Genomic DNA, 26,797 nt, shown 5'->3' with positions numbered 1-26,797 from the left:
GCAAGAAAAAAAGATATTTGTGTCTCTATCTTAGAGTTCATTTCGTTTAACATCATTTTATCTGGTCATATGTACATAGCTTTTGGACTTTTCTGCTTGTCCTACACATGTACTAGTTATTGCAAATAAGGGAAACCATGGGACCTGTTTCTTTGGGCCTACTTATACTAAGGCTACCAGCACAGCCACGTTTATCACAGCATTATTTACCATAAAAAATGTGATACACACACACACACACACACACACACAATGGAATTCTATGCCTCCATCAGAAAGAATGGCATTGCCCCATTTTTTAGGAAATGGAAAGACTTGGAAAAAATTACATTAAAAAATTATAATTTCACTTTCTATTAGACCTTGTTAGGATGTCTGTAATGAGTTTCCTGCTTCAAGCTTTGCTCTACCACATGAGTATTCTGGAAAAATAAAAGCAAATTAATAATAATAGTAATAGTTGTAAGCATACAATTACCTTAAAAAATAAAATGTCTGTGTTTTTGTTCAGCAGCCATCAAAACCATAAGTGTATAGGCCTCTTAACATCACCTCAAGGATATTTTTATGTACAGATTTACGGGCAGGTTTTGTTGCAAATTATTTTATATCATTGTCTACAAAGCTTTGTCTTAGAAAGGAAATGAAAATTGTTTATAATGATTTATTTGATAAGCAGATTTAGGTGCACAGATAATTACGGCTGGGAAGGTCATAGCTAACACAATGTCCTCATTTCCTGCAGAGAAGGAAACTGTAGCACCAAGTTGTTTGAATGACTAGTTTAAAAGCAAGACTTGTAGAACTGGGGCATGGCTGAAGTGGTAGAGTGCCAGCTATGAGCAAAAAAGCCAAGTGAAAGTTTGAAGCCCTGAGTTCAAGCACCGTGCCGGCACACGTGCATAGGCACATACACACACCCAAAAACTTACAGTTGGAAGATTTTTTTTTTAACACAGATCTCTTCATTCCTGTTATAGCATTCTTACCACCACTCTCACTTTCTTTAGTTTAGCAAATGACATTTAGTTTTATTTTTAGTGCTTGGGAGCATTGAACATGCTACACTTCCTTTTACCAAACTAAAAAGATCCAGCAATATGAGCACCTCTCCATGGTTAATGGTCTTAAATCTTTAATGAGAAAGACAGAGTAACTAAGGGAGGAGGGGTAAACATGACTGCTCAAGAACTGTCCAGAAAAAAATATCATACCTATAATTCTAGCTTCTCTGGAGGTAGAGATCTGAGGATCGAGGTTCAAAGCTAGCAGGTAGAGCAAAGTCTGTGAGACTAGTAACTCCAATTAACCACCAAAAAGCCAAATGCAAAGTTGTGGCTCAAGTCATAAAGCACCAGCAGTTAGTGCAAAAAGCTAAGAAATAGTGCCCCCAAAATAGTCTGAAAAGTAGTTTGTATGAGGTTTGCATGGAATCAGGTGACAGAACAAAGCCCTTTTCCAAAGTCTGGCTCTGATGTCTGATCACTTAGAAAATGTTTTCCAAGTTGCCACTAAAAGGAATTTTCCAACTCTTTAAGTTGGAAGAAGGCTCAACTTGTGACAAGGTCAGGACTGGGGTTTAAAAATCACTTGAGGTTTAGAGTCTGACTCACCAAGCACTCCCTAAGTGAAGAATTGTGTGTCTATTCCTGCTGGGTTCTGTTTACTTGCTCAGGCACAGCTCAGTTCTATTCTTTCATCAAAACCTTTAAAAACTATCCATGTTATTTTTAAAAGACATACAAGAAAAAAGATATGTAAGAAACAAAAAAAACCATTCTATTCATTGAAGCATCAAAGAAATGTTCCTGTAGCTTATAAGTTAAATCTGAAGAAAATTTCCCTCTTTACTAAGAATGTCTATAAAGAGAAAAACAACTTTTTTCAATATTAAGGAAAGCTTTACTGTTGACTGACAAAAGACTTTGACTCAAAGTTCTAGTCAATCTGTCCCAATGAACATTCATGAGCAGTTCCATTTCTAGAGTAAAATGAGTAAGCATAAACTTCAATTCTTCCAGAACAAATCATTTCTACAGGTTAATTATGGCAATGTTCTATTTCAAGTTAGAATGAAGATCCATACTGGCATAGCAATACACTAAAACAGAATCCATGTTTATACATAATCTATCTTGTTTCTCCTCAATTATTTAAAATTCAAGCTGACTAATCTTGTGCATTCAACATGTTTCTGTGTCCACAAAAGGTATCCTTCTTTCAAGAGTCAAAAGCAAATATATTTGGTAAGACATGACATACTTGCTGAAGCAGTAATAGAATGATTTTGACATTTGTTGCTTTTTGGTCATATTTGTTATTTCTTCTGTTGTTCAAGGATATTGAGAATGAACATGTTTAAAATCTTAGAGCAAAACTTGGTTAGAATTCATTTTTTAGTTACTCCTGGCATTCCAATAGGAATGAAAGATGAATTGTAAACAAATCCTTTTTCTAATTTCATTTCTCCCAACCCAAGAAAATCTTAGGAAAAGATGTCCTAATGAACCTGTTAATAAACATTTATAAAATTGTACATAATACTATACATGCTAATTTTTCACTTTTGTATTTGTTCATCATACTTTTGGAAATTAAGCTGCTGTTATAAAAAGTTTTAAAAAGAAATTCTGAAAGAGGGCTTAAAAAGCAAATTAATATTACCCTTTCAGATGATTAAATATTTCCTCTTCTTAAGTGTTACAAAGCCCTCTTGGAAATGAGTGTTTTTAGAAACCCCATAGGAAACGATGCAGAGAAAATATCAGCACCTTGCCATGACCAAACTATATGAAAAAATGTACAGAAAACTGTACTCTCAAATCTTCTTTGCAACATTGCTTTGTGAATACATCTCTTAGAATAACAACTATAGTCTCTGTCTATCTATCTGTCTGTCTGTCTGTCTACCTACCTATCTATCTATAATCTATCTCAGTCAATAGTAAGCAAGATTAAAATTACTATGTTGTACTGATTATGTATTAATATATTCCTTCCTAGTGTTTTTCCTATACAACCCTTATAAAATTTAAAATCTTTTTTATATAGTGTCTTATGATCTGTTATGTATATGTCTATATAGGATTTTTTGTAATAGAGACCACAACTTTTCTTTATTATGATGAATGAATGTTTGGGGAATGGAATTTATTGGTTCTTTTTTGACTCTTTATTATCTTTAAGTAGTTATATAAAGGGGTTCCTATCATACAAAACAGTATATGAATACAAAGTGTCTGACAACATTGTCACCCATCACTCTTAACCCATCCCTTTTCTCACTTTTCTTTTCTTTTCTTTTTTAAATTGAGATTAGGTGATAACATAAATTTTACATATTTCACAGTATTGTGGAATAGTGATACTTGAAGTCACAAACACATTTTAACCTTCACAAGGCAAATTGTCATTATCATGTTTGTGAATTCTATGAACTTTGACAATACAATTCTACTACTAAATATTATTTTATATATTAATTTTAATATTAAAATATTAATTTTATTTTTAAATGTTATGATGGTCAGTCCTTTGTTATTGAACTATTACCATGTTTCCATGTTTTTCAACTCTTAAACAACACTGTATTGTCTTTATCTGTTATACCCTTGAGTGTATTTATCACCATCTCCTTAAGAAAATGTCTAGCAATGGAATTTCTGGGTCAAAGATTATTATACATGTGAAAACCTTAAATACACACTGCCAACGTGCCTTTCAAATACACACTGCCAACGTGCCTTTCAAATACACACTGCCAACGTGCCTTTCAAATACACACTGCCAACGTGCCTTTCGAACGTGCTGCATGCCCTTATCTTCCCATCATCTGTGAACAAATGTCTCTTTTTGTCTTAATATTGGTGACCTCAGGAGGTATATTTTTTAATTACTCTGGTAATTCAGTTAGTGATGATTGCATTTCCTCTTCCTCCTCCTCCTTCCTCCTCTTCTTCTTGCACTAGGGATTTAATTCAGGAACTGGCTCTGGCTAGGCAAGCACTAATAGAATCACACTTTAAGCTCCTTTTTGCCTTGATTTTTGAGGTAGAGTCACTTTGGCAGCTGCAAACTACAGTTCTCCTACTTGCGCTTCCCTATGTCACAGAGGATGACAGGTGCACTGTGCCCAGTCAATGTACTTCCCCACTAACTGTGATGACAGGCATGAACCACCACAGTTAGCCACTGATTGATTGAGAGGGAAGCTTGTGAACTTTAATGCTCTGGCTGGCCTGATAACTCTGGCAATCTACTGATCTCTGCCTCCCAAGTAGCTTGGATTACAGGCTTAAGCAATTGGGTCTAGCAAAATTGTGTTTCTGTATCATTTTAATTTTCATTGCTTTAATTATCAATGTGGCTAAATATTTTAGAATTCACCCAATAATACCTCATTTGCCAATTTCTCACCACAGTCTTCTTGTTATTTTTTTTTCCCTGTTCTGTATTTGTCTGAACTTATTGTTTGGTTCTTGCCCTTAAGATACTAACCTTTTGTCAATGGGGATGAATAAAGCCTTTTATCAACTTGACAATTTTGCTGATTTTATTTATTTATTTTTACTAATCAAAATTTAAAAATAAATTCTAAGGTTAAAGCTAGCAATGAAAAGAGAAAAAAAAAAGCTATTCAAAGTGAGGAGGAAATAGAAGTGAATATCAGTACAAATAAGTGAGACCTAATTCTCCAGGGCTGGTCTTAGCAACTCTCATCTTGTCCTGATAGCACAACCCTGTCTTTCTAGAAACTCCATAAAACGTGTATGTTAACACACTGCACTTTGGGGCACCTATGGGCTGTCTTGTTTTGCTCCTGGGATAATTCCCAGGCTCACTCATGCATCCTCAGCCTGAAGGCAAACCATTTTCAGGACAGGAATACTTTCATGCATTTCATCTCTATTCCTCACAGTCCTAGCACCATGCACAGCAGGTAATAAGCCTTGAACAATTCCTCCTTCATTGATTACAGATGTGTTTCCTTCCTTGTGTTCTATGGCCAAATCATTCTGCTTTTCCTTTCTCACAGGTTTTATTGAGGCCATGCCTATGTGTGAAAATCACTGAGCCATTTCAAATGAAGTGATTTCTGTTATGACAAATTATTCATCAGACTTGCATTCAAAGTGAGTGATTTCTTCAAGTTATAGATAAATTCCATCCAAAATAGTTTATTTAACTCTTTACCTTGACCTAACTTGTGCTCAGTCACAAAGGCACAGTATAATGCACAAAAATAAAACACAAAAAGCTCATATTCTCGGTGATGCCAGCTGCTGCTTGCGCAGTGACAGTGGGGGAAAGGCTTTTGCTTTTTCATAGAATGATACTAAAATAATCAACTCTAGGCAAGAATAGATCTACAATTATTTCCAAGAGAGCTTTTACAAATATACAGTATGTGTAATTTTAACAGTAGTGTCTTTTAAATTTATTTATATATATAATTGTGTGACCTATCACAATTTTTTATAACTGTAAAATAATAACTTTGTAAATTCTATTTTTACAAGTCAATATTTTAGAAGTGAACATGTTTGTGCATGTAATTCTTATAAGATGTTTTTTAATCTCTTAAGATTTGGGTCCAAGCTTGTCATAAATGTATGTATGTGTTATTGAAACATCACAAGATACTTCATTAATATGTACAAAAGTAATGTCTTATGAATCAACAAATAAATAATAAAGAAACTAAGGATGAAGTGCACACTAATTTTCAAATATACTAATCATTGGGCAAAGGTATGTTTTCAGTGACCAACTAACATAATTTAAAGATAAATAAATTCATACTGGTAATTAAAAAATAATTTTCTATTAGCTAAAGGGAAGGTTGGAATTCAAAACAGACTCAATGAATGAATGAGCACATAATCAGTATTAGAAACTTGAAGGTTAAAGTTTGATCCATTTTAGATGATCAAGATTGTAAGTTAGTTTGTGTGGTTTTGTTTTGTTTTTTATCAGTCATGGGGTTTGAACTCTGGGCCTGGGCGATGTCCCTCAGCTCTTCAGCTCAAGGCGAGCGCTCTACCACTTGAGCTACAGCGCCACTTCCAGTTTTCTGAGTGGTTTATTGGAGATGAGAGTCTCATGGACTTTTCTGCCCGGGCTGGCTTTGAACTGCAATCCTAGGATCTCAGCCTCCTGAGTAGCTGGGATTACATGTGTGAGCCACCTACACCCAGCTAGTGTATGTGTGTTTCTTATAAATTTATACTATTCACAGTACCTGCCATCATCCTGTGAAATGTGGTGCAGTTGATAGTTTTAGTGAGCAAAAACTCACCTTGAGGGAAAGGCATTCTTCAAGATTAGTAATGGGATCTACTAACTGGAGGATGGAGCAGAGACCTGTGCACCGTAAAGCTTGTGTATTACACAGACATGGAGTTGCATTCTTCAACACCACCTATTATCATTTGGAGTTCTTTAAAGAAAAGGGTAGTTCCTACTACCATCCAGTAAAAAATGTATTCAGCAATCTTTTCTTGTTTTGCATATGATTGGTAGCATACCTTTTAACTGCTGTAAGTAATAAAAATATATATGTGCAAGTTGGCTATAAGAAACGCCAAAGTTTCACCTAATAAAATTTTGGTATGCCTCAGTTTTCAAAGTAAATTTGATTTATTTGAGCCACCAGCCGTCTGATGACAGCCCTGTGTTTTTTATATGAGTCATGTCCCAAGGGGTCTAGAATATGCCAGTGGTGTACCTTGGATGGAATCCAGTGTCCGCAAACAGGTTTTCATTAGACTGTGATACCAGCCGCATTTGAGAGCAGAGAGGCTGCTGAAACCCAGCTTGCTTTGGGATCACTTCTTTCTTTTAGAAAAAACAACAAAGATCTTTTTGAGCATAGATTTGCGCCTCCACATTGTAGGTGTATGGTAATGTTTTAGAGAGCAGTAATCTGTTATTGCAGGTGGTCGAGCTTCAAGCACTTCCGTATTTTGAGAATAGATCAGACGAAGTGCCACAACTTTTATTGAAAAATTGCCGAATTTGAAAATTAGAAACACATTTTCTGTGGCTAAGATTAAGTTAGCATGTATTACAGTCACTTGGACTTTTCTGTAGCACTAAAGGAAATATAATTAACTAGGTTATTCCACATGTCAGGAGATTGGAACCTTAATCGCCCTTAGAAATCTTTATCTTGCTGACGTAGACCCTTACACCTTAATCACTGTAGTAATTGAAAGACTTTTCTACTTTTTTTTTTTTTAAAGAAAGTAGAGTAGGCAAGTAACTAAGAAGTAAAGCAAACTCATATTTTACTTTTATGAAGCAAAAGTTAGCTTTACTCCTGATTGAAAATGTATTCTGTAGGCCCCCAGAAAAGATCGTAAGAGAGTATGGAATTGAAACTTCATCCAGGAAACTTTATTTTTAGGCATGGCACATGTACCCATGTGAAAATGTGTGTGTGTGATTTTTTAATGAATATTGTAATCTTATTCCTTTAATTAAAAAATGTGGGTATATATTATTTACCTGGTAAAAACAAAGTCTAACAGTTTTAACCCATGAAAATGAAAGAAGAAAAAGCATAGTCAATTTTTATCTAAGACCAAGAGAACCCCAGAATTTGTAAGACATCTGAAATATTACTAAACATTCAAGATATAAATATGATACTAATTGTCATCCAAGATTTTAATGACATAATCATCTGAGAAATTTTACTTTGAATTATTCAAAAGGAAGAGTGTTTGATTGCTTCTCCCCCTGTAAAACAGAGTAGGGTGCTGTATTATGTTTTTAAAAAGTAGATTTGAACTTCCCTGGTCTGAATTAAAGTCAGAGGCATAATAACTACTTCAGTAAATCAAGAAAACAAGTATAAGAATTGATCATAAATTATTTATCTTATAAAATGTGATAAAAATAAAATATTATAGATTATTATATATTCAACTGGTCAGTGAAATGGTGTAGGCTACTATTTTTTAGAAATTTTTGTTCCATTAACTCATATTTTTTATTAAGTCTAAGTCTTCCTTCCACATTGTAGATATCTGAATTTTTACTGTAGTTTTAGATATATAAGGCATAATCATATATATATATTACATTATTTCAACACCTATACTCTTTTAAATGTATTCAGTGAAGCCTAAATATAGTTATTTGGTATAATTCCTCATTTAATGGAAAACATACAAGTAGATAAATATAATTCAACTCAAAATGGGAGAAATGATCTGACTGGATTGTGGAAATATTATAGAAGTATATAAATTTGCTAAATTTATACAATCACACAGTTACAATGGGTAAAATTTAATGGTATATAAATTGCATCTCAAAAAAGAACTGTTAAGAACACACAAATAGGATTGGGAAGGTGTCTCAGTGGTAGAGTGCTTGCCCTGCATGCTTGAGGCCCTGGGTTTGATTCCTCAGTACCACATAAGCAGAAAAAGCTGGGAGTGGACCTGTGAAATGAAACTGGGTGCAGGTGGCTCATGCCTGTAACCTTGCATACTTAGGAAGGTGAGATATGAGAAAAGCAGTTTGAAACCAGTCCAGGCAGAAAAGTCTGTGAGATGCTTACCTCCAATAAAATGCCAAAAAATAACCCCGGAAGTGGCTGTGGCTCAAGTGGTAGAGTACCAGCCTTGAGCACAAAAACTCAGGGACAGTGCTCAGGGCTTGAATTCAAGCCCCAAGACTGGCACATGCGTGCTTGCGCGCGCTGCGCGCACACACACACACACACACACACACACACACACACACACACACGAGTTAACTATTCTACCTTATTCCCTCCCCACTTAAGACAGTCATGTAAACAAAACATTGTATCTAAATATATTTACTTCCAGTTGATAAAAAAAGAATCACATCTAAAACACAATTTTTCTCAGAAGCTTTCTTTCAAATTTATTTTTGTTAGAAAAGAGTCTCCAAGTAGTTTGTGGTTGCTGATCTTAGTTTTATAATGAAGTTTCCTTGCATCAGGCTTGAAGCTTTTTAATCTCTTCAGAAAGATAACAGAAAGGAGAATGCTTATATATAAAAATCATTCTAACTATTTATTAATACCATTTTTCTCTGTGTATTGTATTCAACTTTCACTCTGTAAGCCTATCTCACTAGCTCTGGTTTTATTACCTATATCTTTGTACATAAACTTCCTGTATCAGAACAATCCTATTGACTGCTCTCCGTTGAACTCCTCCCAGCTTGAAGTACAGCTCTAGCACTTCCCATTTTCTTGGTTGCCCTAGGACAGGCAACAGACTGTTTCTCTGGGAGTCTACACTGAACTAATATAATAAATAGACTTACAAAAGTGTATGTTTCCTTGTACTCATTACCTTGCTCATGTAATTGTAACCCCTCTCTACAGTATTTACAAATTTTTACAATAAAAACATATTTTTTAAAACGTGTATATTTCCTTACATTACATTATTTAGAGCTGTATTGTGTTTATTTCTGAATCCTCAAAATATATCAGGGGTTTTGGCAGATGAGTGTTGTTTAACGCATTTTTGTTAAATGCGTAAACTAACAAAATCTTGGTACCCACCATGAAAATAAAAAAATAATAATGTAATAGCCCCAAGTTCAGATGTATATTTTTTAGGATTCATAAATCACAGTGGGTTTATAACATGTAAAATGAAGTTTTGTTTCTTGTTTCTTGGTTTTGCTTCATTTGTTTGTCCTTATAACATGTGTGTGTGTGTGTGTGTGTGTGTGTGTGTGTGTGTAAGTAAGTAGATGTGGTATGCATATGTTGTATGTGGTCTATATGGCAAAATAGACTTCACTGTCACTTGAAATAAGTTTGGCCTTATTTTCCTACCTCTATGCTATGCCCTTAGAATTTTCTGTGCTCTTACCAGAGTGTGCTGTCTGCCACCTCACATAGGCACACACATAGTCACTGACCCATACATTCCATTGCTAAGGTAAAATGGTAAGGATTGGAAGATAAAATATAGAAATAAGAGGATCAGGGTCTCCACTTTTCAGTGACTCATCTAGCCAACCAAAAGTGAGATTTGAAATTTTAATTGCCTCACCAATAAGTCTCCCTTGGTTTCCTTGATCTTTCGGGGTAGTTTTGTGGGTTTGAGGTATTGGACCTTAAAAGCAGCAATGTTGGAGGTAGAGACTAAGCTGGATAAACATGAAGGACCCTGAGGGTTCCTGGGCATGTGGAGACCCTCTGGTGGAAAATGAACTGGCATGTCTAAGATTCCTGCTGATGTGGGGTAGGGACTAAGTAATGACCTAGCTTGTGAAATCAGCCCTCTGGGGCTGGCATGGGGTCATAAACCAAGCCAATTAAATTCTTAGAGGAAAATATAATTGTGTAAACTTCAAATGTTGAGTTAAACTATTCAGCAGTAAGCTGTTCTTTTAACTGCCAGCAGAGCCTGAGCCCACCACCTCTTTCTATTATGCTAGTAACTAACAGCAGTTCCAGGCTTGAGTTTCTGGGTGCTGGGAGAAACAAAGCCTTTTCCCCAAAGTTTTAATATTCTAGTGGGAAAAAAAGAAGTGTTAGTGATGTTACAAATGGCATTTGGGATTTAGAGTTAATGCTGGAGTGGGTTATGATTTTGGGGCTGTTGAAATGACATGAATGTATTTTTCATGTGAGAATTACATGTATTTGAGGGACATATGTAGAAGACACAGATCTCATATGTAGAAGACTTACTTAAACCTCAGCACCTAAGAATGTTACTACATTGAAGGATAGGATCTTAATTGAGACCTTACTTTAACTAAGGTAAATTGAGATTATATGATGGGCACAAATCCATTGTGACCAGTGTCCTCATAAGAAGAGATTAGGATTCAAGCTTGTACAATTATAGGTGGAAGGTCATGTGAGGAGGGCAAGAAAGAAGCCATCTTCAAGCCAAAAAGAAGCATTGGAATAAACCAGACCTACCAATGCCTTATATTTGTGTTTCCAGCTTTATGAGAAACTACTGTCATTTAAGTGAATACACCTGCAACATTTTGCTACAGGAATCTTAGAAAGCTAATATAATTACCTATTTCAGGAAATACCATTGTTTCTTTATTTTTTAACTCCATGAACCTTGTGATAAATTAACAGACTAGAGAAAAAGCTTATTCAGTTTGGAAGAACCTCAATTTTATGGAACAAAAAATCACATAAAGTTTAAAGTTGTAAAGAGCTGACAAATGAAAGAACACACAACCACATGAATGTCTTGCTCAGGCCTCTCCTATAGTCTGTGAAGACAAGGACCCTGAAGCCTGCAGAGTTATCTGCATGTAAAATTGCCTGCAGAAACAACAGTGGGAGCAGGTACCTCTATGGTCAGATTTTCTGACCTCCCATCCTCTCTTGAACTCCACTACAAGAGATTTGTGGACAGGATTTATTTCACATGAGCCTCCATCCTGAATTTTATCTTGTCAACCTAGCCAAATCATCTCTCCTTGCAAGGATGGGAACTTTTGAGAGGACCTTCACCTTTTTTCTAATCCATGTAGTAATTAGTCATGGCCAGTTATTGCTTTTAACAGCATTTTGATATGTACCCCATAACTGGGCTTTCTTGGCTCAGCAGCAGCAGGTGGAAGAGCTAAATGGTAGTTCTTGGTACCCCTGATGCAAGGGAAAGTTCCTCTGTACTTGCATAGAAAACCTGAGAATTCAGATGAAATTGTTCAGTGTTGGAATTCACTGGTTCCTCATATTGGGTGTGAGAACTGAGGTCATGTGCATGACATTTTTCCATTCTCATGGGCAAAGCTTCCCCCTTGCTCAAGACAAAACTCATAAAACTATGCTAGAGAAATATGATTTTTTCACACTTCACAAAGCTGTCAAAAAAAACTAAGTCTGCCAGTTTTGCTTTTAACATGCAAAAGCTTTCACAAAGTTCCAGCATAACTCAGAAACCAGTGTGTTTCCTTCCAAAAGAAACAGTAGAAACATTGTTAGAGATGAAGATGGTGCTAACTTCAGATGGAGCTGGCTTGCAGGGTAGGGTTCATATTCCAAAGAGCAGAAGCACTGGTGTTTACAGGCACAACCTATGATCCTACCCATTCATGGGAGGGCAGATACAGGCAACCTAGAATGATATTTCACAGAAAACTGAGCCAACAAATTCCACAATTGTGACTATGAGCAAGTTACTTAACTTCTCTGAACTTCAGTTTTAACATAAACAAAAATGTAAGTAATGACATCTTGGGCTTGTTGTTAGGATGCATTGGGATTATACATACACAAAAGGCTACTTAGTACCATGATTGATGAAAAGTAAATGAATATTATTATCATTCTTATGATTATTATTGCCTAACCAACAGAATTGTTGAGAGAGAGATAGATAAAGATGATGAAGTCAGAATTCCAGGCATATTGTGTGCTCTCAAGAAGTGGCAGTATAACTATGCACTGGTAGATCATACCTGTAATCCTAGCTACTCAAGAGGCTGAGACCTAAGGGGTCATGTTTTAAAACAAGCCCAGGCAGGAAAGATTCCATCTCCAAACTAGCAAAATACCTTTCTGAAGTGCCTGCCTGATAAGCACAACTTCAAGTCTTCGTGCCAATACACATATACACAAAGAATTGCAGTTTATTGTATTTATTTATTTATCTATTTTTAAATTTATTGTGAAGGTGATGAACAGGGGGTTACAATTGCTTAAGTAAGGTAAGGAGTCCATTTCTTTTTAAACACTGGTACCCCCTCTCTCATGTTCTCCCACTTACCACTCTGTGCTGGATGTGATATTACTGTCTGTCAAGTAGACAGTGCCTGGGAGAGCTTGAAGCTAGGAAGAATAGAAGGAAACACAGAGAATCATGAATGACCTGCCTTCCCATATCTGAGTATCCTAGAAGCAGTTCCATATCAAGGGTTTAATCATTTGAATGTTGCTACTTCAGCTTCCTTTGAAAGAATGAATTTAGGGGGAAAGACTAGGAAGGCCTAAGAAATGCTTACATCAGACATGTCACATAGGCTGAAAGGTTCTTGAAATGTTGCTAAAAAAAGAATGACTAAGCTGGTGGCTCATGCCTGTAATCCTAGCTACTCAACAGGCTGAGATCTGAGGATTGCATTTCAATGAGTTTCAATGCGGGCTGCCCAGAAATAAAAGTCTCTGAGTCTCTTATCTCCAATTAACCCCTCAAAACCTGGAAGTGGAGCTGTAACTCAACATGATATAGCACTAGCCTTGGGAAAAACAGCTCAGGGACAGTGCACAGGCCCAATAAGTAGTGAGGCCCAAACCAAATTTGACTCTTCTCCTATGTGTTACTTGCATTTTAATTGCATTTAGGGAATGTTCTCAGTTGGGTGTAGTTTCTTAACCAGAGAGTCCAGCCATAGACTGTTCAAGGCAACTAGAATTCCTATGCTAGTTATAAGTTGAGTCTATGTCCACTTGTAGTTTTGTCATTGTTACTGTTTAGGTTTGGTAAAGATTTTACTAAAACTCATGTCTAAGTCTCATAAGTAGAGTATAAGAAATAACTTTGGATTACAAATCTTTACTGTGAAAAATATCTACTATTTACTGAGACATTGTACTTCCCATGTCTTTGAGAAAAATGCATGTAAGACTACAATTTGAGTTTTGAGTTTTTGTTTTAAGGAAAAGATGGAATATATTTAAAAAATCCAATAATCTCGAGAGAGATGACACAAAAAATACAAGCTTGGAATTGTAAAAAAAAATAGTAATGACCAGATTTCCCAAGAAAGTAGTGTTATAGTAATCAATTCATTTTATACATTAACTATTAGTAATCAGGTAAGGTGAAGTATAAGCAGGTTGTAGTCAACTGTGCCCTTCACCCAGATGACCAAACTTGGTAGAACAGGAGTAAACTGTTACTGTGTAACAATAATATTCACATCTAGTTCTTTCTAGGTTATATCATAACACCCTTTGCTAATTACTAAATAAACAATTGTTTATTAACCATTGAACTTCAAAATGCCTCTTATCAGAGCTGAAGGCAACTTTGTCCTGGTTGCTGTTGTGTGCTTTCAAATCTGTCTCTCTCCAGTCATTTGAGTCCACGTTCTTTGCTCAGTATTGGCTACTTATATCCTGACACTTGGTTCTTGACCTTAGTCCTTTTCTTCCCCTTCCTGATTTCACTGCTGTCACTGCCCAGGTCCTTCCTCACTCTTACCATACTCCACATCACATTATATCTTACCTGGTTGATACCTTTCCATCAACACACCCATACAGAGTACAAAGAAAGATGAAATGTTTTTTGGGGGAACCTCCATATTGCTTTCCAGAGTGGTTGAATAAGTTTACATTCCCACCAACAGTGTAGCAGCATCCCCTTTGGCCACATCCCCTCCAGTATCTGTTGTTATTAGATTTCTTGATAATGGCCATTCTAACTGGGGTAAGGTGGAATCTCAAGGTGGTTTTGATTTGAATTTCTTTTTTTTTTCTTGTTCTCTTTTTTAATATATAAAAATCTTTAAAATTATCTTTAAGCTAGGTGCCAGTGGCTCATGCCTATAATCCTAGCTACTTAGGAGGTTGGGATCTGAGGGGCACAGTTTGAAGTTAGCCTTGGCAGGAAAGTCCATGGGATTTTTTTTTTAATTTAATTTTATTTTATTTGAGAACATACTGTACAGAGGGGTCACTAAAGCACAACTATGTTTATTGCAGCATTATTTACCATAGCTAAGATATGGAACCAACCCAGATGCCCCTCAGTAGATGAATGGATCAAGAAAATGTGGTATATATACACAATGGAATTCTATGCCTCCATCAGAAAGAATGACATTTCCCCATTTGTTAGGAAATGGAAAGGCTTGGAAAAAATAATATTAAGTGAAATAAGCCAGGCCCAAAGAAACATAGGTCCCATGGTTTCCCTTAGTTGCAATATCTAGTATATGTATGAGTCAAGCGGAAAAGGTCAGATAATGTGATGTTAGGAAAACGAACCCTTAAATATGTATTTTAATGTTTTTTTTCTTTCATGCATGTGTTTCTAACGCATTTATAAGATTATTTCTTTGTTGCTTTGTATGTCCCTCCCCCACAGTGTAACCCCCGCTTTCACTATATTTGATGTCAGTATAACTTGTGGAGGAGATGGGGACAAACAAGTCGTTTAAGGATTCAGGTGGACCTGTTGCAACAATGAGAAGTATAAAATGTCATGTCAAAAATGAGCTTTACAATGTCGGTGTGGGGGGGGGGGAAGGGGGGGAAGGATTGGGTGGGGGGGAGGGGGGAGGCTGGGAAGGGAGGTGAAGGGTAAACAAAGGAGGAGGCTGCAATGCTTGGTAAGAAATGTATGCATTTCTTTTATGGCCAGAGATATTTAACATTTCTTCATGTGTCTATTGGTCTTTCTTATTTATTCTTCAGAAAAGTCTGTCTTTAAGTCTTTAGCCCACTTGTTAATGGGGTGGTTGTTTCTTGGAGGATTGGTTTTGGGGGATTTTAAACTTTTTTAGCTCTGAGTATTTTTTAGATATGAGGTCCTTGTCTGTTATATAGCAAGTGAGGATCTTCTCCCAATCTGTGGGCTTTCTGTTTATCTTGGTATCTATGTCCTTTGCCATGCAGAAGCTCTGGTTTAATGCAATCCCTTTCTCTGATTTATTGTATTTATGGGTCTTTATTAAAAAGTTTTTTACTTGTACCAAGGGGCCCTAGTGGTTCTCCTATTCCTTCCTGTAATGTTTTCAGGGTATCTGCTTTTACCTCAAGGTCTTTGATCCATTTGGATTTGATTCTGATGTAGAGTAATATATAAGAATCTAACTTTAGTTTTCTGCATATAAAACTCCTCCATTACCTAGCAATCCCACTCTTGGACGTTTACTCAACTGACCACAAGCAAGGCCATACTAAAGGTACCAACACAACCATGTCCATTGCAGTACTATTTACTATAACTAAGATATGGAAGCAATCCAAATGCCCCTCAGTAGATGAATGGATTAAGATAATGTGGTATATATACACAATGGAATTCTATGCTTCCTTCAAAAAGAATGAAATTTCCCCAACAAAAGACTTGGAAACAATCAATTAAGTGAAGTAAGCTAGACCAAAAGAAACATGGACTCTATGGTTTTCATCATTTGTAATAATTAGTATATGTCCAGGATAGTTCTAGCAGAGGTTCAATATCTATGACTATACAAAATGATGCAAAGTGAAATAAATTCCAAGATATGGAAACAAGAGGTGTTTCTTTGTTGTTGTTGTTTTTAATGCACTGTGTGAAGTTATTTCTTCTTTCTTTTTTTTTCTTTTTGGTTTATCCTCTGTTATTACTGCATTTGATTTTGGTACCCTGTGTCTTATGTGTATGTTTATCTGATTTTGGAAAGGGAATGGGAAACAAGAAAATGGTGAGACAAAAGACAAAAGGTGAACCAATGCAAAAGTGATACAGAGAAGACAGTAAGTTAGAAATGAACTTTACAATTCAGGAGAGAAGGATTTGGGGAAGTGAAAGTGGTAGAAAAACAAGGTAGAGGGTGACAACTTGGACAAGAAATGTACTCATTACTTTATGTGTGCAATTGTTACCCCCTCTGTACATCACCTTGACAATAAAATTAAATATCAAAAAGATGAGATATGTCTAGTAGCCACCTAAAGTAGCAGCTAGCTTAGTCCAAAACATTGGCATTTTATGACATTAAAAATATAATTAGAAAATATAACCACCATCTTTCCATTTAGGACACTTAGGAGTCATCTACATTAAATACCATATGCATACACAGTATTTACATACTGTTGGAATATAATGGCATCTCACTAGATTTCACTTCTATTGCTTTATATTTTTATATTGTTTTACTTTAGATTTCAAAGAATATTCACCTGTTCAATGCTAAGAGGTACTCTAATTGCTTGTTTACTTACTGCTATTAAAATTTTTATTTATCTGTCTTCATAAAATTGTGCTAAAACATAAAACAAACCAGTAGCACTCAATTTTCTTCAGTTGACCTCAACCATTTGAAATGCTTTACACTGCTAAAATGTTTGCTAAGTATTTATTTATAGTGACATAAACATTAGCTTAAACTTGGATGACATAAACACAAACGATTGATTTTAAAGATACTTTGTAGTATTTATTTGCTAAATCTTTCCTTGTAAAGAGTACGGATAAACTTGGAAAACAAGCACAAATAAAACAGCTAAATACGTTCTGTAATACTATTTTAGTTTCACACATAGACCTGTGAACAACTTTAAAAATTCTCTTTGGATTATACTCACTAATGCTACTATTCACAGTTCTTAGAAATTTCCCTTTTCACCCAAATTAGCATTTGGGTAACAACAGTAAGGACATCTGTTATCTTTGACAATCTCATTGTGTCCCAGACACTGTCTGTCTGTGATCTGTATGTACAGGTTTATCCTCATAAGACATATAGTCAGTACTGTTGTTTATCTCTGTTTTTATGTGAAACTGAGATTTCAGCCAGTAATAAAAAGGAATAAGTTACTTGACCTTGAATTACCTGTGTATCTGAAAACATGAAGAATCTCAAAATACTGTATTGAGCTACAGATGGAAGACACAAAACCGTTCATTCTGCATTATTCTTTTTACTTGAGATTCAAGAGGAAGCAAAATTATTTTATGGTGACAGAATGAGTCAGATAGTGGTCACTTGTGGGATGGTAGAGAAGAAGGGGACCGGCTGGGAAGGAACATGTAGGGACCTCCAGTAATGATGGAAATGTCCCATATCTTGTTTGACAAAGTATTATATAGGTTTGTATATGTGCCAAAACTCATCAAAAGGAACATTTATAATAAGCACAGTGTGTTGTATGTTCATGGCACATCAATACTTTTTAAATATTCGTTAGTATAAATTAATATAAACTTGGTCTAAATGAATACAGATTTGACATAAAATAACAAAATTTTATTATTGGAGATGGATCCATGAGCTTTCTTTACAGAAATGAGTTTAGTGTGCAGCTTTAAGCCTCAGTTTTCTCATCTATATACCTATGTCAGGCAATTCTTGTTAGCTTAAAATGAGGAAATATCTGAGTAGTAATATATTTGTCTGCCCAATGTGTTCATTCTCTTCTTCCTTCTCACTAACATGTACTCTCATGTTCATAATGGGAATGTACCTTCCCAGATACCCCCTTCTCTGTGGGATGATTATGTGATACATCTCAGACTTTAAAACAGGTAAAGGTTCACCACTATGTTTGAGGGCAGTTGAAAGCTGTATGCTAAGGGTAGAGAGCAAAATGAAGAGGCCAAGGTCCCTACTGACAGGATCTCCTGCCCTGGACCAGTATGTCTTATCACCAGACCTCTTGTCATATGAAAAATATAAATCCCCCAGTGGTCATGCTCTATATTTTGGTTTCTGTTACAAATAACTGAATCTCACTCTTATCTTACTTGGGAAAGCTGATTAGAATTATTAATGGTTAGTGGACGAGCTGATGGTATGTCCTTACTGTTTTTTCCTTCTGCTACATAATTTGTACCGATATTTAATGGGAAATACTCTTTGAAAACAGAGGTATGACAATATCACATTTTATACCTGTTGCTGAGGTTTCTGGAAATGGACATTGATAAGATGAAGAGGAATTATCAGAGGGCAGATATAATCAATTTATTAATTTATATAATGTCATATAAGCATTGTTTTCTATAATCCAGTAAAAGGTAGATATAGGAAGATAATTGCATGAGATGAAATATGAGTAACAAGAATAAGCAGATTTTAAATAATAATATAAAAGGCCACGTAACCAAACACAATGGAAAACTAGACTATATTTTGTCTTGTTTTCCAAAAATACAAATGAATGGTGGACTAACTAAATTAGTAAATTGAAACAATAGTATGTAAATAATTTTCAAATCTTAGCATTTGATCTCCAAGTTGTTTGGGACTATTTCATCAAATTATTTCTGCATAAAGTTTATTTATTTAATTTGCTTTATTTATTTTTAAATTTATTTTAAATTTATTTTATTGTAAAGATACTGTACAGGGGGTTACAGTTACATGAGTAAGGCAATGAGTACATTTCTTGTCAAATATAGTTACCCCTCTCTTGTTTTTCTCCTATTATCCCTTCTCTCCTCTACCCCCCCCCACTACTCTCCACCAGTCCTTCCCCACCCCGAAGTTGTAAATTTCATTTCCAACATACTGTCTTATATTGCAATGGATCATCCTGTGTTCTTGTTTCAGCATTTTGTTAATCCCCTTAACCTCCGAAATTAGATAAATGTATATACAAGAGGCAGAGTACCAAAATCAAATACAGTGACAACAGGAGATATACCATAGAGTGAAAGAACATACAAAAGAAACAAAAAATCGTATGGTACATTAAAAACAACAACAACAAAGAAAAACATTTTGTGTCCAATTCTTAGGGTTCATTAGGATCATCTTATATGGTCATATGTACATAGCTTTTGACCTTTTCTGCTCATCTGATAAGATTATCCTAGACGTACACTAGTTATTGCAAATAAGGAAAACCATGGGACCTATGTTTCTTTGAGCTTGGCTTACTTCACTTAATATAATTTTTTCCAAGTCTTTCCATTTCCTAACAAATGGGGCAGTGTCATTCTTTCTGATGGAAGCATAGAATTCTATTGTATAAACATACCACATTTTCTTAATCCATTCATCTACTGAGGGGCATATGGGTTGGTTCCATATCTTAGCTATGGTGAATAATGCTGTGATAAACATAGTTGTGCTGGTAGCTTTAGTGTTTTTTAAACCAGGGGTAGACAAGATTAGACTTGGACAACAAATATAATGCCACTTTGAAGAAATAGAGTTGGAAAGAAAAAATATGGGTACTAGCTAGGTAAAGTCAAAATTGGAAAACTGTACAGACATGTTAACAGCTAATCAAGAAGCAGAGCATACTGGCATTTGTGGAGTCTCTAGAGCAATTAATGTGACCTTTTGTGGACTGAAACGTACACATCTATTTTTGCCACATGATATCATTATAATTCTATCTTTACACATTGTAGAGTTGTTGAGATACTTGATTCCCAGAGGTTTAACAACATCACTTAGGTTAAAAATTACTTGTTAGTATTCTGCATTCATTTCTAATTAGAAAATAGGAATGATCTGGGCTCTCATTGCTCACCCCTGTAATTCTAGCTATTCAGAAGGCTGACCTAGAGGATCTCAGTTTAGAGTCTACAGGAAGAAAAGTCTTCAAGACTCTACCTTGAATGAACTGGCAAAATGCCAAGCTGGAAGTAGAGTTCAATTAGTGGAGCTCCAGTTATGAGCAAAAAAGCCAAGAGAAGAGAAGGGAAGAAAAGAGGAGTAGAGAGAAAAGGAGGTGAAAGGAGGGGAGGGGAAGGAAAGGAAATGGGGAGAGAAGAGGAGGGGAGGGGAAGGGAGAGGACAACAGAGGAAAAGAGGGGAGAGAAGAAGAGAGGAGAAGAGACAAAGAAAGGAGAAGAGAAGAGAAAAAAGAAGGTATGGATAAGAAATTGCACCATGAAAATGTACCTGCCTGAAACCTTCAGCCAATGTATAATCAATAGCAAAGCAGGACTATGTGCTCAAGAAACTCAAGAATCCATAAGAACATGCTTAATCTTACTATTCAATATTGGTTTTGAGGTTCTAGCTAAGGCAGCAAGATTACATTACAGAACAAAAGGTATAGGTAACAATCAGAAACAAATTATGGTATGTGTGAAATTACCTCAGAACTAAACAGACATGATTAAAAATTCTTTAAGACAATTGGGATGAAGCATAAATTAAACATCCAAAGTGATTTTTGTGTGACCAATAATTTATTAGAAAAACCTGTCCTAAATGGTAATTAAAAGCTTGAAAAAACTTGAAAGATACTAACAAAGTGTGATTTTTATATAATAGACCATAAAAGTAATTTGAGCAGCAGAAGAGAAAGACCTGTCGTGTTTCCAAATAAGGAAACTGGGTATTAAAAATAAATTACTTGTTTGCCAATCAAAATTTAAAACTTATTTTAGCTTAACAAAAATAATTCTAACATTGAGCTAGGTAATAAAATATAGATGAAGATGGCTTATAAAATCTTGAACAAAGGGAATATTGAAGTCAGACTTGCTCTGCCATATAGTAAAATGTAACATAGAACTCTGAAGATTAAAACCACATGTTATTGGCAAAGAATTGACAGATCAATGAGGCAAAATGAATAACTTTGAAACAGACTCTAGTACGTAGAAGAACGTATTATATAATAAAGGAAATGTCATAAACCAATGGGGAAGACTATTTCTTCAACAAATAAGATTGAGTGCACTAATAAACTTCAGAGAAAAGTAAGATACTCAAAGAAGAAAAAAACCCCTGAATGGTGAATAAACACAGAACATGATGCCAAACCTTGATATTAATCCAGGAAATCCAAATTGAGGCCACATTGATTTTATATTCAACACCCAACTGTACTGGCAAGTGTCAGCAAATATTGAATGATGGAAGAAATATACATCAAGGCAAAAATCTTTTATCTTGCTAAGTAGTGTGTACATTGGTAGAGTCTGGTTGAAATTTGCATCATCCTTTAAAACTTGAAGGCTCACATTCTCTATGAGTCAGTATTTTCAATTCTAGTTATACACTCCACAGGAATTTTTGTATGTGGAAATATTTTAACAGAATTGTATATATTAGCAAAACACAGAACACAAAAACATATCCATTGCAAATAGAATTAAAAAATAAAGAGTGGTCTAGACACCGAATGAAATTGTCAACTAAGTTGGCAAACTTTTGAAAAGATATCACAGACTGCTGAATATAAAAATATAAAGTAGACAACATGCTATTTAGGAGACTGTTTATGCAGCCAACTGATTTTTTAAGCACAGGTATGATAGCTCCAACACAGAATAGAACAGGGTTTCTTAATGCTGGCACTACTGAGCAGCTATACTGGAGCAGCTACTTCTTTATTGTGATAACTCTATGTTGGCTATTCAGTGGCATCCATAGACAGAATCAGCAATTCCTCTCCCCAAATTGTTCCCACCAAAAAAATATGCCTTGACATTAAAAAATGTCCAGAGGGGATAACATTGCCCCAGGTGAGATCCCTCTGAGCAGAGGCTTCTCCATGGATTAGAAACAGGAGCAAAGGAGGCAGACAGAAAGCAGGAACACAGAAAAAAGTCCTAATTATTATAACTGTCTGCATCCATAAGTGAGTTATAGTCACAAATACCTCTTTGTTATTATGCTTCATGGCTTATATGGTTTTGTATACATCAGACACCTCCACTTCTGGGCATTTACCCAAATGACCACAAACAAGGCCACACTAAAGCTACCAGCACAACTATGTTTATCGCAGCATTATTTACCATAGCTAAGATATGGAACCAACCCAGATGCCCCTCATTAGATGAATGGATCAAGAAAATTCATATATATATATATATATATATATATATATATATGAATATATATATGAATTCTATGCTTCCATTAGAAAGAATGACACTGTCCAATTTGTCAGGAAATAGATTTGGAAAAAATCATATTAGGTGAAGTAAGAAACATAGGTCCCATGGTCTCCCTTATTTGTAATAATTAGTGTACATCTAGGATAATCTTAACAGATGAACAGAATAGCTCAATAGCTATGTACATATGACCATATAAGATGATGCTAAGCGAAATGAACTCCAAGACATGGACACAAGAAATTTTTCTTTGTTGTTGTTCTCAGTGTACTATGTGACTTCTTATTTTCTTTTGTGTTTTTCCCCCTATGTTTGATTATGGTACACTGGGTATTACATATGTTTATCTGAACTAGGGAAGAAGATAGGAACAACAAATGGTGAGACAAAGGACAAAGGGGAACCTATGCAACAGCGATATTCACAAGACAATATGTTGGAAATGATCTGTACAATTTAGGGGAGTTTGGGGGAGGGAAAGATAAGGGAGAAAAATGAGGGAAGGGGTAATAAGTTAGACAAAAAATGTAATCACTACCTTACTTATGTAAATGTAACTCCTCTCTACATCACCTTGGCACTAAAATTTAAAAAATATAAATATATGTGCTAATATGTAATAATCATGATATATTTAAAGATATCCAAATTAGACCCAAAGAAATAAAGGTCCCATGGTTTCCCTCAGTTACAATAAATAGTATACATCTAGGATAATTTCATCAGATGAGCAGAAAAGCTCAAAGCAATGTATATATGACCATATAAGATGATGCTAAGTGAAATGAACCCCAAGATATGGACACAAAAGGTCTTTCTTTATTGTTGTTGTTTTTAATGTACTATGTCGTTTTTTCTTATTTCCTTTGTATGTTCTTCCTCCTGTTGTCACTGTAGTTGATTTCGGTAGCCTGCATCTTGTATGTACATTTGTCTAATCTGGGGAAAGGAAGGGGAATTACAAAACACTGAAACAAGGACACAGGATGACCCACTGCAACAATGATACCCACAAGACACTCTTGGAAATGACCTTTACGACTTCAGGGGGAGACAGAAGTGAAGGAGATGGGGAGGGAAGGGATAGTGGGACATCAACAAAGGAGGTGTTAACAATGCTCAACAAGAAATGAACTCATTACCTTACTCATATAACTGTAACCCCTCTGTACAGCATCTTTACAATAAAATAAAATTTAAAAAAGAAGATGCAAACAGGGCACTGGGTTCACATCTGCAATCCTTGCTACTTGGGAGCAAAGATTGGACAGATGGTGGTTTGAGGTTGGATCAGACAGAAAAGGTTATGAGAACCCTTTCTCAACTGATAGCTGAGCATTGTGGTGTGTGCCTATCATCCTAGTTATGTAGGAAGTTGAGCTTGGAGGATAGTACTTTTAGGATATCCTGAGTGGAAGAGTCCACAAGAATCCATCTCAGTGGAAGAAAGCTGAGCCAGCACCACTGGCTCACTCCTACAATCCCAACTATTCAAGAGGCTGAGGTCTGAGGATGGCAATTTGAAGCCAGTTGGGCAGGAAAGTCCATGAGACTCTGATCTCCAATCAACCTCCCAAAAGCTGGAAGTGGAGCCACAGCTCAAGTGGCAGAGGGCTAGCTTTGAGTAAAAACACCTCAGGAATAGACAGCACTGAGACCCTGAGTTCAAGCCTCAGGACTGGAGAAAGAAAAAAAGAGAAGGAAGGAAAGAAAGAAAGGAGGGGAGGGAGGAAGGGAGGAAGGAAAGAAGTGAGTGAGGGAGGGAGAAAAGGAAGAGAAAAAGGAAGGAAAAGAAAGAAAACTGGGTGTGGCAGTGTATACTTTTCATTCTAGGTACAACAGGAGGCTTAAATTAAGTGGATTACAATGCAGGTGCTGACTGGGCAGGAAGTAAAGGAAGTAAGACCCTATCTTAAAAAGAATCATTATGAAAAGGGCTAGAGGTAGGGCTCAACAGTAGATCACCTACCTAGAAAGTGTGAGGCTGAGTGCAAGCCCTAGTATTAGAATATTCATTAGTTGTATTATCTTTAATACAATTTGTATTTTGAAACCTCTAAGAAAGAGTTCATGTAATTGTGCTTGATTAACTTGATCATCATGACATAATATGGCATATATAGAATTATTTAAGTTTATTTCTTATTTTGTTATATGTAATTAACATAATTCATTATTTTATGAAACTATTTGATATGGCATACTTAGTCTTCTCTTGGATGTCCTGTATCTCAGAACAGCTTATTAATATATTCTACATCTAGCTTCATTTTTACAATGGATAATAAAAAAGATCTTGAAAAATACATAAGGATTTAAAATAGCTTGACATTTTTCTAATTTGGGGAGGGGAAGGGAAATAACAAAAAGCTGAAATAAGGATACTGGTTGAACCATTGTAACAATGAGATGTACAAGACACTATGTCGAAAACGAACTTTACAACTTGGGGGAAGGGAAGGGATGGTAGGGGGACAACAAAGGAGGGGGTAACAATGCTCGATACCTTACTCATGTAACTGTAACCCCTCTGTACAGTATTTTTACAATAAAATATATTATACAAATATAAAATAAATAAATAACATATACATATCCTACAAAATGAAGAAAAGTAAGGGAAGGGGGCTTGGGGATTGAGAGGGATGGGTGAGAATGTTGGAAAGGATGACATTGATCAAGAATCACTGTATTCATAAACTTTTTTGTTGAATGGCAACTCCTTTGTACAATTAAAGATAAAAAAATACTTAAAAATAAAAAATAAAATAACTTGACTTGCATCTGCTGTTCTGTGATAAACCCTGGCATTTGTCTCATCAATTATCTTCCATAGCTGGTGCATAGCATGCCCAACTCTTCATATATCTAATATTTGTGAACTCTCATCAAAATCTGATCATGTACAAATGAAAATAGCAGTATCTGGGGCAATGGCAGTTAAATGAGCTCAAGAAGTTGTTTCAAGCATAGTCACAGTCAAGAAAATTATTATATTCCTTCAAACCAGATCCAAATTCTAGATGATAAGGGAGAAAGAATTAATAATTACTTTATTCTTGGTGAGAACATGCTGCCATAGCCAAGTGATAAATATTTAATGAGAACCCATGAATAAAGTCATAAGAAAGAACAATCTCAGCCAGCATGTGCTCTCCTCTGTCAGAGGGGATATTTATCTTTCTTTCTTCATGGCCTTTGGTACTAGATATTTTTATGACCTAAGCATATGCCACCTGTCACTATTTAACCCTCAATTTGAGAGGAGACAAAGCAATAGTAAAGGCCTTGGATTTGATCCAACCTCTTAGAAATATAATCTAGAAGAAATCACCTAACCTCTCTAATACTCGATTTCCTCACCCATGAAATGAGAATAAACGAAACACCTGCTCATCTTACCTTTCAGGATGGCTGTGAGAACTACCTAAAGTTCTGTCTGGAAAAGTGTTTTGGGACTGTTTTCTCTCTGAATACCTACACTTGAATCTACATTCTTATATTGACAGAGAGATATAATAATTTGGTTGATAGGCTTAGATTATCACCAGTGTATTTATGCAAATAGGCAAATCATGTATTTTCATTAGGGTCTTCATGGGTCTTTCTCTTCTATATCAACATCCCAAGTCACCACTCCTACTGTTTGGATCACTTTTGATAAAGTGAAAAATGAGCACCTGCCCACTCAGAACTCAGAAACTCCAGGCACAGATCTATCTACCTCAATGGTTTTCAATCAGCAAAATTTTGCTATCAATATCCCAGGTGCACATGACAGTGTTTGAAGATACTTTGTTGTCAAAACTTAGATGATTGTACTGTCACTTAGTGGATAGAAGCCCAGGATACTACTAAAGAGACTATTATGCACAGAAAAAAAAAACAACTTTGCTCCAACAACTGTTATCAAAACCCAGATAGCCATATCACCAACACTGATAAACCTTGATATAAGTCAATGTTGGGCAATGGTTGTGAAGCTTAATATTCATCTCATTCATGTATCCTGAGTAATTTGCTAATTTGAGAATTCCTGTGATCCTACTTGCTTTAACTCATTTACACCATCATATCACAAGTTTTATTAGGCCTACTGTGTCAGTGTTTTCATTTACTCAACTAGTATCCAGGGAATTAAGCTAACAAAACATTTTACAACTGAGATCAAGTGGATTCTTCTGGGCCTAAAAATTATCTCTGATGTTCTCTACATTGAGTCTCAAGATTTGATTTCTCAGCTTTGTTCTGAGGCTCAGTAGAAAAGATCTTACTTGGGAGTTGAA

The sequence above is a fragment of the Dipodomys spectabilis genome, unplaced genomic scaffold, assembly GCF_019054845.1.
Source record: "Dipodomys spectabilis isolate Male_0828 unplaced genomic scaffold, ASM1905484v1 ptg000684l, whole genome shotgun sequence".
Lineage (NCBI taxonomy): Eukaryota > Metazoa > Chordata > Mammalia > Rodentia > Heteromyidae > Dipodomys > Dipodomys spectabilis.
This window is presented reverse-complemented; position numbering follows the sequence as displayed.